This window comes from Lycium barbarum, chromosome 6, assembly GCF_019175385.1.
Source record: "Lycium barbarum isolate Lr01 chromosome 6, ASM1917538v2, whole genome shotgun sequence".
Lineage (NCBI taxonomy): Eukaryota > Viridiplantae > Streptophyta > Magnoliopsida > Solanales > Solanaceae > Lycium > Lycium barbarum.
In genome coordinates this window covers 54,589,202-54,603,523 of record NC_083342.1, presented here as the reverse complement: position 1 = coordinate 54,603,523, position 14,322 = coordinate 54,589,202, and positions in this window count along the sequence as shown.

The following is a 14,322-nucleotide window of genomic DNA, read 5'->3' as shown; positions in this document are numbered from 1 at the left end:
TCACTAGAGGGCCGGCTACGGTATATGTATATGATGATATGATGGTATGATGATATGATTATGGCACCGAGTCCCATGATGGGCCGGGTATTATATACGTGTACACGACTTTATTCACCGAGTCCCATAATGGGCCGGGTATGGTATATGATAATGATATGCAAGATTTTGTTCCGTAAGGCACAGGTACAGTGATTTCTTGATTATCATACTTGTCTCCTGGAATCTATACTTCAGTTATGATCTTCCTTAATGTATTTTGATGCTTTATATACTCAGTACATATCTCGTACTGACGCCCTTTCTTTGGGGGGCTGCGTTTCATGCCTGCAGGTGCAGATACTCGCTTTGGTGATCCTCCAGCTTAGGATTTCTACTCAGCTGTCTTGGAGTGCTCCATTGTTCCGGAGCCTAGACTTTTGGTACAGATCTTTTGGTGTATATATATGTTTATCCAGGGGTACGGCGGGGCCCTGTCCCGTCATATGTCACTGTTGATACTCTTAGAGGTCTGTAGACATATGTGTGGGTTGTGTATAAGTTTGTTCATCTGTGTCTATACGATGTGCTATGGATTTGCTCTTCTGTAATGGCAGCCTTGTCGGCTTGCGCATGGTGACGATATGTATTGGCATCCTTGTCGGCTTGCGTATCATGTTGATATATTGTGGCAGCCTTGTCGGCTTGCGTATCATATTATGTTCTGATCAGTTGTGACTCCCCAGGAGACTGGTTATTTGGATATATGTATATATGATGACGTTATGAACCGTTGGAGTTCGTTTGCAAGTTTCCATATTGATTTTAGCTTCAGTTTGACTATATCTAACAGGTACGTATACGAGTGTCCAGGTCGGGCAGTAGTCATGGCCCACGGGGTTGGGTCGTGATAGAAAGACATCGTTAAATACGGACCGTAAAGGAAAATATGGACCGTAAACCACAATACGACCCGTATCTTGTGGGTCGTAAAAGGCAAGGAGCATTCTGTTTTGGGCATCATTAAATACAGACACGGTATACGAACCGTAAACCACAATACGTACTGTATTTTGTCAAGCTCAAACCGTATACTCCAGGTACCTTTTTCAATTCCAAATTTCATTTCAACAAACTTCCATTTCTCAAATATTCTTGATCCTTAGTTGATGGTCTTGTGTCCCTAGTCCTTGGTAGGGAACCAAAAAAAAAAGAGTATCGAAGTTTTAAATTTTTCATTATTTCAAATTGATACCTTGGATCATTTGGGACTTCAAGACCACGTTTTCAAGTTATCACCTACCCGGGCCCGAAATTTGATTTATTTCCCGATTTTAGCATTTCAATTTTCTTGTATCTCTCAACTAGTAGCCATTTAGTAGTTGTTCCTACTTGTGGTTGCTAGTTCTTGTGTCCGCATTTCTTTCGTGCCAATTCTTTCGTTTTTTTCTTGGTTTTTGCTTCGTTGTTAATTTCTTGGTTCAAGTCCGCTAGATTGAATTGAGTCGTCCGTCTTTCTTAGTCTAACAAGAATCTATTCCGACCAAGAGTAGAATTTGAACCCTTGTGAATAGTCGACATTAACAAGCACACAATCTTTGGCGGAATCAATTTGTGAGGTAATTAAAGGTGCGCATACTTGAGTGATTGTGAGTTGATTTTACTAATCTAACGTGTTTGCTTGTCTTGTTGGTGTCATGAGTAGGTACCATGTCTACGGAGGATGAAACACGAGTCCCCACGGGGGAACTCACACTACTTGATGTAATGAGGGCCTTGCAAGCCTTGAATGATAAGGTTGGTAGTATGAGTGGTCGAATGGAAAACATGGATGGTCGAATGGAAAACTTGGGAAGTAGGGTGGAAGCAATTGAAGGAGGTAGTAGGGAGGTCTCGTATTCGCCCCGAGTGCAATACCAAGGAGGCAAAAGTGGAGCTACTCGAAGCACTTCACTTACATTTTCACCTGGCACCTTCCATCATCTATATAACCCCACTCCCCAAAACACTCCACAGAACACCCCTCAAAACACCACTGTCACCCCACCAAACAACATTCCCATAGGCCAACGGAACAACCCACCCCCACAAGATCAAACTCCAAATGACCCACATCCAAACGATCCACCCCCAAATGATCCACACCTAAATGCACCTATTCCACCCCAACACCATCCGAACATCCAACAACCAAATGACGATGAGATAGAAGAAGCTATACTCGAGCACGAACGATATAGTGACCAAGGTTAGAGGCAACGAGGGCAAGCACAAGGAGGTTATCGAGGGAAGGGTGGAAGGCATGGTCCTAACCCTCACATGGGTAGGAAAAGAGGGTACCAAGCTCGTGAAGGGTACCAAGGTCGTTACCATCAAGGTTATGACGACGATGTAGATTTCAATAGGAATCACGGTTATGGAGGAGGGCGAGACACAAGTCTCAATTCCATCAAGGTTACTCTCCCAACCTTCAAGGGAAGTAGTGATCCCGATACATTCCTTGATTGGGTGATGCATTGTGATAGAATCTTCTTGACGAATGACATGTCCGGGGTGAAAAAGGCGTCTTACGCCATTGCTCAATTTGAAGGGTATGCCTCCACATGGTGGGAAACTCAAGTGAAAGCAAGAAGAATTATTGGACTCCCGCGCACACCTACTTGGGATGAGTTGAAGGAGGCCATGCGACGTAAGTATGTCACCGAACGCTACAAGAAAGAACAACTCAAGAAGGTGTATACCTTAAGACAAAGCAAAAAGAGTGTGGAAGAATACTATGATGAGTTCCAAATTATCAAGATGAGAATCGATTTTAATGAGGATGAGTTAAATGCTATGACTCGATTCCGAGCCGGGTTAAATGGTGACATTGTTTCATAAATGAGACCCCACAACTATGGGAGCATTGAAGAAACCCTTCAAGCGGCTATTGAAATAGAGGAGGGTCTCAAGGAAGAAAAACTCAATAAGTCAAGGGGCTATGTGAGTTCATGGAACAATAACAAACAACGAGGAGCCTCCTCCTTCCATTGGCAAAAGAATAAGGGCCCCATGCTAGAAGCCAAGAAACTATTTGTGAAAAATTCTCAAGTTGAGAAGCAAGTTGACAAAAAACCTCTGAAGTTTGCTCCAAAAGAAGGAGGTACGAAAACTCCTATTCAATGCTTTAAATGTCATGGCTTCGGTCATAGAGCAAGCGAGTGCCCTAATCGTAGAGCGTTTATTTTGAGAGACACTTATAGTGAGGATGAGGAAGAATGTGAGGAAGGAGATGATGAGGGCAATCATGAGAATGGACATCATGATAGTGAAGGGGATGGTGTTGAGGGTGATGATGAGCCTATTGTACCTCTCTATGTGGTGCGAAGGACCATGATAAGCAAAGAAATGGATGACCCAAGTCAACAGGAAAATATTCTCCATTCCAAGTGCATCATTAACCAAAACACTAGCATCATGATCATTGATAGTGGGAGTTGTGCCAATGTTGCTAGTACCACCCTTGTTGATTTCTTGAAACTTCCCACCACCCACCATGCAAACCCTTACAAACTTCAATGGCTCAATGAATGTGGTGAATTGAAGGTGACTCGGCAAGCTATTATCAAATTCACGGTTAGGAAGTATCACGATAAGGTGTTGTGTGATGTTGTTCCCATGCAAGCGTGTCATCTTCTACTTGGCTGACCATGGCAATATGATAGGTCTGTCAACCATAATGGGAGAACTAGCCAATACACCCTTGTCCACAATGGTGTCAAACATGTCTTGAATCCCATGACCCCCTCCCAAGTGGGTGAGATCTATAACAAAATGAGGGAGTTGAAGGAGAAGGGTCATAGTGCACTGCAAAAGAAGAATGTGGGGGAAGAGGGAGTAGAGGAGAGTAGTTCTCAAGAGGTGAGCGGAAAGAAAGGAGAGCTTAGAGGAAAAATCAAGGTGTCTTTCTTGGCGAATTGTGAGGAAATTAGGGAGGAATTGGGGGAGCGTCAACCGGTGATTCTCCTCATGCATAGGGACTATGCATTGCACACTAATGAACTAACCCCTTCTTTTCCTAGTTCTATTTCTTCTCTTTTGCAGGAATTTGATGATGTGTTCCCAACGGAACTCCCAAAGGGGTTACCACCCTTGAGGGGAATTGAACACCAAATTGACTTTGTTCCGGGGTCCCAATTGCCAAAAAAACCGGCTTATAGAGCCAACCCGGATGACACTAAAGAGCTCCAAAGACAAGTGGATGAGCTCCTTGAAAAGGGAGTTGTGAGAGAAAGTATGAGTCCTTGTGCCGTGCCCGTGATCTTGGTGCCAAAGAAAGATGGATCATGGCGCATGTGTGTCGATTGCTAGGCCATCAACAAGATAACGGTAAAGTATCACCATCCCATACCTCGTCTTGACGACATGCTTGATGAGTTGAATGGTTCATGCATATTCTCTAAGGTAGATCTTAGGAGTGGGTATCATCAAATCTGGATGAAACCCGGAGATGAGTGGAAAACCGCATTCAAGACCAATTTTGGTCTATATGAATGGTTGGTGATGCCTTTTGGCCTCACTAACGCTCCTAGTACTTTCATGCGTTTGATGAATCATGTGATGAAACCTTTTATTGGCAAATTTGTGGTTGTTTACTTTGATGATATTTTGGTGTATAGTAAAACCATGGATGAGCATGTTATTCATTTGAAATGTGTGTTTGAAATGCTTAGACAAGAACAACTTTATGCCAATATTGATAAATGTTCCTTTTGTGTGGATGAAGTTATTTTCTTGGGATTTGTTGTGAGCTCAAGGGGGGTTGAGGTTGATGAATCGAAAATAGAAGCCATAAGAGATTGGCCCATTCCAAAATCCATTGGAGATGTAAGAAGCTTTCATGGCTTGGCTAGTTTCTATAGGCGTTTGGTTAAAGGATTTAGTACCATAGCTGCTCCTTTGACCGAGGTAATCCTAAAGGAAAAACCTTTTCTTGGGGGTGTGGAGCAAGCTAATGCCTTTGAAACTTTGAAACAAATTCTTAGCTCACAACCATTGTTGCAATTACCCGACTTTGACAAAATATTTGAGATTGAATGTGATGCAAGCAAAGTGGGTATTGGAGCCGTTTTAATGCAAGACCAAAAGCCCATAGCCTATTTTAGTGAAAAACTAAAGGGAGAAACTTTGAATTATACTACCTATGATCTTGAGTTGTATGCCTTAATTCGTGCTTTGGGAAATTGGCAACACTACTTGTGGCCTAAAGAGTTTGTGATTCAGACCGACCATGAGTCCTTAAAGCATCTTAAGGCCCAAGGTAAGTTGAACAAAAGGCATGCCAAATGGGTTGAATTCCTTGAATCCTTCCCTTATGTAATCCAATACAAAAAGGGAAATGATAACGTAGTGGCGGATGCCTTATCAAGAAAACATGTTTTGATCAATACTTTGTCTTCCAAATTGATGGGTTTTGAGAGCTTGAAGACATTGTATCCCGAGGACCCCGTCTTTGCACAAATCGTTCTAGAATGCGAAGAATGGGAAAGGGAAAGGTGGCTTAGGGATAGATCTTCAACTCCCTATTATAAGTTTGATGGTTTCTTGTTCAAGAACAAGCGACTATGTGTGCCCATGAGATCTTGGAGAGAGTTATTTGTGAGGGAGGCACACAATAGGGGATTGATGGGACACTTTGGGATTGACAAGACAATGGGGATTCTTGAGGAACAATTCTATTGGCCCCACATGCGACGGGATGTGGCCCGAATTTGTGGTCAATGGCTTGAATGCCGAAAAGCTAAATCATGGATATGGTACAGCATACCAAGTGAGTTAGAAAAAAAGGATCAGGTGAATTTGAGATTGGGAATAGGGACACAGAGCAGAATATAAACAGATAATGGTATAAGTACACCCTTAAGGGGGGAAGCGGGTGAGAGAAATGCAAGTGTAAGATGGAAACAATTGACACTGCAATTTATTTGATATGGATACTTAAACTTCAAGTGAGATCCCTTGCTGAAACAAGTTAGTAAGATCTGAAAGCCAGCAATGAACGGATAGAAGTCAGGATGGTATTTGAGACAGTGCTGAGAATTATTTTTAAAAATCTTGAATGATATGACATTAAAAGGTGGGTGCTTATGAAAAGAAAGAGTACGATAAGAGAATGGTAACGAGTAACTTAAGAGATATTACGAAGGACAGCAATGCTATACTAGATAAGAGGCTAAGATTTGGCAATAGAGTTGTGCGCTAATGATATTGCGACTTATAAGTAGCAAGGAGAAGGGATAGAGAATCTCCTATAGTAGGATACGAGAAAATCAAAGGGTGAATAAAGGAAGGGAAATAAGTATGACAAGATAGGCTACGAGCGAGTTTTAGTACGGATGAGTTGTGTAAAGCATAATGAACTTGGAGAAGGAAAGACTATGACTAAGATAGGATATATTATATACAAGTTGTACAAGAATAGTTATGCAACCTACGAATATTTGTTTGCTAAGAATGAGAACAAGCGAGTACTTGATAAGAAGAGTAAGGATCCAGTAATAACAATGCAGTTGAGTAATTTGGTTTGAGCCAAATTACTGAGATAGAATTAGTATTCACGGAAAATAGGACATGGCCATGGCTGAGCCGAAGATTTACCCCGATACCAATTATAAGATACGAGAGGAGAATGCAAGGTAAAGCATGAAGACTAGTGAAACGACACTAAGGTATTTCTTAGGCTAATTTGAGCACCTTCGCATATTCTTGTAAAGATTGCAACATAATGTGTGATAGAAAAACTAGGAGCAAAATCCAAGTAAAGAGCCAATAGAAGGGTTTGAATTAAAAATAAAGAAATGACATGAGATAATATGCCTAAAGTGTTACAAGTTGGATTAACGGAAATTGCGAAATAGTTTAAAGCGAGACGATCAGAACAAGCTGGTTACTGGATGACAGTGAATTTACAGGTCAAATAAAAAATTCTTTCAGAATCATACCAGTTAATAATAGACAGACCACAGAGCAGCTATGTAAAGTTATAATATGAGAGAGCTGCAGCGCTACTTGATAGCCAACTCTAAAGATCGAGATTAAGAGCTAAAAGCAAAGTGACAGTAAAAATCTTTTAAAAGGAAAGTCGAGAAGTGATACATGAGGCTGAAGATTCCAGAATATGGACTGGAACAGCAGAGCAATGTAAGGTTATTGAAGTAAAATAATGTTACACATTGGGAAATTTCATTTTATTCGTAGGATCTGCGAAGTGTCTACAGGTTACCAGAGGCATGAAATACTCCAAGAATTGTAAAGTCTAATAAATCGACGAGGGACGTCTACGCGTTATACGATCTTATTTAAAGATTAAGAGGTAAGGTGAAGTGAACGATACATCTTAAGCGAGTAACTCTAGAAGAAGAAAGAGTCGAGTTATGACTAAGTGCACCAGGGAGAGAATAAGATTTTTCAGCAGAAGATCTCGCAATACAACGGTCAACCAACTGCAAAATAAGGAGGAGAGTAAAGACAACGACGTGGAATTATTACCTCGAGAAGCAACAGAAAGAGGAAATATTACGGGGATGGTTACTTAGAGATCTGGAATGCATTATAATAAATTGAAGGGAATCAACCAACGAAAGAGGCATGTGAAGGGCATAATTCAATAAAAGAACATTTAAGAAAGTACTGGGAGTGCAGAACTAGTTTAACATTCGAGGACGAATGTTTTAAAGGGGGGAGGATGTTACATCCCGTGTTCTCATACGTTGGAAATTGTGCGAGTTAAATGATATTAGTAACGAACGCGAGGTTATTCCCCAAGCTTACAGGTGGTTAAAGTGATGATACACATGTATCATAAGGATTCGAAGTTAAACCGATCGAAGAAAATAAGTTTTGTCGAGTTTCAACATTTATTTGAGTGAAATACGATCCAAGAAATCCCGTATTTTTGGACTAGACAATTTAATCATCCAACATGAGCAAATTTACTCGAGCCCGGAGAATTCGATCATATTCAAGGATAAAAATCGAGAGGTCGGTGTACAAAGAGTTTGAGGCCCCGAAATAATTTAGGACTTAACAAGTGTGACCACGGTGATTGAGAATAATATTTTATGTGTACCAAAAGGGACTATGGACTAGTGCTATGTCACATAATCATAGCAATGAGTATATGAAGTGTATTAAAAATAATTGTTATTAAAGTGAATTGAGATCAAGAAATTAATTATGTGCATAACGGATTAATTATTGGATAAAGTGGGAGAGTAATGGGATGAGTCCAAATGGTAGTCATCCACGTGGGACCATAACATGAAGCAATATAAATGACTATTGTTACTTATACCCATTGCTGGACACGTTTTGGGAATTATATGCATAGTAAGAATGAAGTGGGCCTTATGTGAAATCCTACTACATTATATTATTATGGGGTGGGCCGTAGCTTCAGTTGTGGAATGCACAAAGTACTATTGTGGCAGCCTAGGTGTGATTATTACAAAATTTGGCAAACAAGTGGCACGTTTAAAGGGAAAAAGATCATTTAAGTTTAATCTCATTTGCTTTGGTATTTCGCATAAGATAAAGAAGTGTACAACAAAATTTTCATTTGGTGTGCAGAAACGTTTCATATTGTAAAAAAAAATGTTGTGCTTTATTTATTTCATGGAAGAAAAGTGTAATCCTCCTCAAAGAACAACGTACGGATTTTGGCGTGCCGCTTCGATCTCATGATTCCATTTTGTCGTGTTGTTGAATCCGAGTTTTCTTCAAAGTAAAGTAAGATGGAAGAAGAGTACTTCTTTTCATATAAGGTAAGAAATCCTCTCTCCAAGACGTATTTAATTTATCCAAGTAGTATCTACATTGCTAGAGGAAATAAATACGAAAAATTATATTGGAAATCAGATAAATTGGGGTTGTATTTCGGTGGACTGTTTTGGGAGGTTGCTCTTACGAAAATACATGACTGGGAATTAATTGAATAACTTGGAGGTGTTGTTGTTGTTATTAATATTGTTGAGAAATTTTGGAATAAAAACGGGGTTTAAAACTATTGTTTAATTGACAAGCTGAGCTTGCCGCTCGTCACATTATTGTTTGAATTATTGAAACTATATTTTTTATATTGTTGAGAGGCTGAATGATGCGATTAATTGATGATGTTGTTAACATGGTTGTGGGTATTGTTGTTGAATATTTAGCCGAGTTGAATTCTCGAGGTTTGTTGAATGTATAAAGGAAATGTTGTTCGAGTTTCTATAAGTGGAGTGCTAGCTTAGGGTTGGATTCCTAAGTACCTATAGCTAATGTTTGGCATCTACTGACGTTGTTATAGATCCTGGGAAGCCCGAGACTTAGGTTTGGATTAGCTTCAGAAGCGAACAAAGGTATGTGAAGCTAACCGTTCTTTCTTTTGGCATGATCTTTACAAACAAATAGACGACGAGCATGTGATTTTAAAGAAACTCCTATTCTTAGAGACACTAGGATGGCTAATGTCCTTGATTCCCAGAACTTACTTCATTATGTCTTGATACGTATCTATGATTCCTGAAGTTCTATTTGATATATTCCATAGTGACATTCGAAGGATACTTGATATGACTATTGTCTTGATTTCCAAATGATAGTTTGTTTTGAATATTCTATTGAGTCTCAGATAGAACTTAGTTTGCATATGGTTGCTCATTACTCTGTTCGTGCATGCCGTAATATATCTTTCACCGAGTCCCGGGCCGGGTATGTTTTCGTGCACAGTTTCACTGCATTGTTCACCGAGTCCCTCACTAGAGGGCCGGGTACGGTATATATATATATATATGATGATATGATGATGTGATTATGGTACCGAGGATGGTACATGATGACTTATTCACCGAGACCAATAATGGGCCGGATATGGTATAGACATGCATGATTTTCATATCGTAAGGCACAGGTGCATTGGTATCTTTGATTATCCTACTTGCTTCTTGTAATCGGTTATGCAGTTGTGATTTTCCTTATTGTATTACATGCTTTATATACTCAGTACATATTCCGTACTGACCCCCTTTCTTCGGGGGGCTGCGTTTCATGCCCGCAGGTACAGATACTCGATTTGGTAATCCTCCAGCTTAGGACTTCTGCCCAGCTGTTTGGAGTGCTCCATTGTTCTGGGGCCAATCTTATTTTGGTACAGATCTTTTGATGTAGACTTATGTTTATCCAGGGGTACGACGGGTCCCTGTCCCGTCATATTTCACTATTGATACTCTTAGAGGTCTGTAGACATATGTGTGGGTTGTATATAAGTTCTTTCCGCTGTGTCTATATGATTTGCTAAGGATATTCCTGTCTGTAGTGGCAGCCTTTCCGGGTTGCGTATTGTATTGGTTTATAGTGGCAGCCTTGTCGGCTTGCGTATCATATTGGGTTTGTAGAGGCAGCCTTGTCGGCTTGCGTACTGTATTACGTTTTGATTAGTTGTGACTCCTCAGGAGACAGGTTATCTTGAGACATACGACGTTGTGAACCTTTAATGTTTTTGCAAATTTCCATCTTGTCTGTAGTTTCAGTCTGACTATATCTAACAGGTACGTATACGAGTGTCCAGCTTGGGCACTAGTCATGGCCCACGGGGCTGGGTCGTGACATAAATGAACCATTATTTGATAATCAAGACAATAATCATATCAAGTACCCTTCGAATGTCAATATGAATTATATCAAAATAAAGCTTCTGGAGTCATAGACACGTATCAAGACATAATGAAATAGCTTCTGGAAATCAAGAACATTAGCCATCCTAGTTTCTCTAAGAATAAGAGTTTCTTTAGGATTTGTACATCCGTCATCGGTTTGTCTCCCATTAATTAAATACAACTTCAACTTTAACCATTAAATTCCTTCACATCCATCACATAATCCATGACAACAATAACAACACTAGTTAAAATCAATTCACTATTTCTAGATTAAGGCAGCCCCCCCCCCCCCCCACACGGCCCAAATAAAATCTCAACATCAACATACACAATTCTTACATCCAATTCCACATCTACCAAATTATACAAAGTCCAAACCACCTCTAAAACATGTAAAAAAGAATTAAATCTTACCTTAACAAGCTTGGCTCCTTAACGTTGCTGAAATTCGTAGATTCAAATAATAGGCGTGCTTGCTGCCCCAATGGATTAATTCACGTTACTAATCACCTTGGAATGTTTAAAACACCTTAGAAACTAAATTTGCTATCAAAATTATGGACTGATTTATGAGCAGCCATGGCCGTGTGTTTCCATGGCTATAAGCTCCTCTTTCTCTATTTCAATTGTGTTGAAGATGACAAAGATTTGCATGACTATTGAATTAGTCATCAAAACATGGCTTTATATGCAGCCCCAAAGATGGACACATGCCCCACTAGCATACATCATCCATATTATATTTTTTTTATTAACTCTGGTGGGGCGCACTTAATGGTCTAATTAACTTAATTAATCTTAATCAATCACTAATCACCACTTAATAATATAATCATGGTTAATTAATCCCTAATCTCCACTAACATTTCTATACTAATTGAAATTTATAAACAAATCGTGTACTAATTAAAATAGGGGATTAAGAGTCCTTGTCTCATATCCCAAAGTAATCTTATCCTTGAATTTATGTCGATTAGCTCACGCATAATCCAATGTATAAAATACGGGGTATAACATAGACGACGAGTATGTGACTTTAAAGAAACTCCTATTCTTAGAGCCACTAGGATGGCTAATGTTCTTGATTCCCAGAACTTATTTTATTATGTCTTGATACGTGTCTATGATTTCAGGCGTCCTATTTTGATATAATCCATTGTGACATTCGAAGGGTACTTGATATGATTATTGTCTTGATTTTCAAATGATAGTTCTTTTTGATTATTCTATCGAGTCTCAGATAAGACTTAGTTTCCATATGGTTGCTCAGTACTCTACTCGTGCATGCCTCAATATATCTTTCACCGAGTCCCGGGTCGGGGTACGTTCTCGTGCACAGTTTCACTGCATTGTTCATCGAGTCCCTCACTAAAGGGCCGGGATACGGTATATATATATATGATGATGTGATTATGGCGCCAAGGATGGTATATGATGACTTTAATCACCAAGTCCCACAATGTGCCAGGTATGATATATGATATTGATATGCATGATTTACATTTCATAAGGCAAGTGTATTGGTATTATGATTGTCATACTTGTCTCCTGTAATCTTTATTTCTGTCATGATCCTCTTTATTGTATTTCATGCTTTATATACTCAGTACATATCTCGTACTGACCCCCTTTCTTCGGGGGGCTGCGTTTCATGCCCCCAGGTACGGATACTCGATTTGGTGATCCTCCAGCCTAGGATTTCCACCCAAATATTTGGAGAGCTCCATTGTTCCGGAGCCTATCTTATTTTGGTACAGATCTTTGATGTAGACTTATCTATATCTAGGGGTACAGCGGGGCCCCGTCCCGTCATATTTCACTATCGATACTCTTAGAGGTCTGTAAACATATGTGTGGGTTGTGTATAAGTTTTATTCAGCTGTGTCTACGTGATTTGCTATGGATATGTTCGTCTGTAGTGGCAGCCTTGTCGGCTTGCGTATCGTATTACGTTTTGATTAGTTGTGACTCCTCAGGAGACAGGTTTTCTTGATATATATGTGATGACGTTATGAACCTTTAGAGTTTTTGCAAGTTTCCATATTGTTCCTAGTTCAGTCTGACTATATCTAACAGGTACGTATACGAGTGTCCAGCTCGGGCATTAGTCATGGCCCACAGGGTTGGGTCGTGACATCTACAGACCTCTATGAGTACAAGAGTGAAATATGGCGGGACAGGGCCCCACCGTACCCCTTGATATATATATAAGTCTGTATAGAAGATCTGTACCAAAATATCTAGGCTCCGAAACAATGGAGCACTCCAAATGGCTGAGCAGAAGTCCTAAGCTGGAGGATCACCAAATCGAGTATTTGTACCTGCGGGCATGAAACGCAGCTCCCCGAAGAAAGGGGGTCAGTACGGAATATGTACTGAGTATTTAAAGCATGTAATACAATAAGGAAAATCACAACTGCATCAACGATTACAAGAGGCAAGTATGATAATCAAGATAGCAATGCACCTGTGCCTTACGATATGAAAATCATGCATGTCTATATCATATATCATATCCGGCCCATTATCGGTCTCGGTAAATACATCATATACCATCGTCGGCACCATAATCACATCATCATAATCATATACATATATATATGTATACCGTACCTGGCCCTCTAGTGAGGGACTCGGAGAACCATGCAGGGAAACTGTGCACGAAAACATACCCGGCCCGGGACTCGGTGAAAGATACATTAATAGCATGCACGAGCAGAGTAGTGAGAAACCATATGCAAACTAAGTTATATCTGAGACTCAATAGAATATTCAAAATGAACTATCATTTGAAAATCAAAGACAATGGTCATGTCAAGTATCCTTCGAATGTCACTATGGAATATATCAACTACAACTTCAGGAATCATAGACACATATCAAGACATAATCAAGTAAGTTCTGGGAATCAAGAACATTAGCCATCCTAGTGTCTCTAAGAGTAGGAGTTTCTTTAAAGTCATATACTCGTCGTCTATTTATTTATAAAGATCATGCCAAAAAGAAAGAAGGGTTAGCTTCACATACCTTTGGCGCTTAATCCGTGACTTGATAGGTATACGCTGTCCAAAGTATCTCAACCTATATTAAGACGTCAAGACTATGGTTAAGCTACGGAAAGGTGTAAAACGTACTTCAGCGTTAGTAGTTTATTTCTAGACAATTGGGCAGCACCTCCCCTATATCGCTCACTCTCCTCACATCTAAGCCAACTATACAACAGCCAAAATAGCATCAGCCACGGCACATCTAAGTTATTGCATCAAGAACTAATCAAAACAAGATCCAAGGATACCCCAAAACAGCCCACATAACATTCCAAATCAGTCCACATATTACAACATTCAATAATAGTCGACATAACGACTACGACATACACAAGTTACTCTTAATAATTTATAACCATAACACTTCATCGAAACGACCTTATAATAGTCCAACAATTACAACCACCCATAAGCAATCTTTCGGACTTCTAGAAGTACGTTTTGAACATATCTTTTCTTTCGAATCGAGCAACACAATAATCAGTGACTATCATCCACATACAAGCAAATCCCATCAATAACTTAACAACAACATGCCCCAAATAGCCCCTAATTACAACATAGCAATGCTCAATACACCTCGAACATCTAAGAATACACCAAACAAGCCACATACGCTT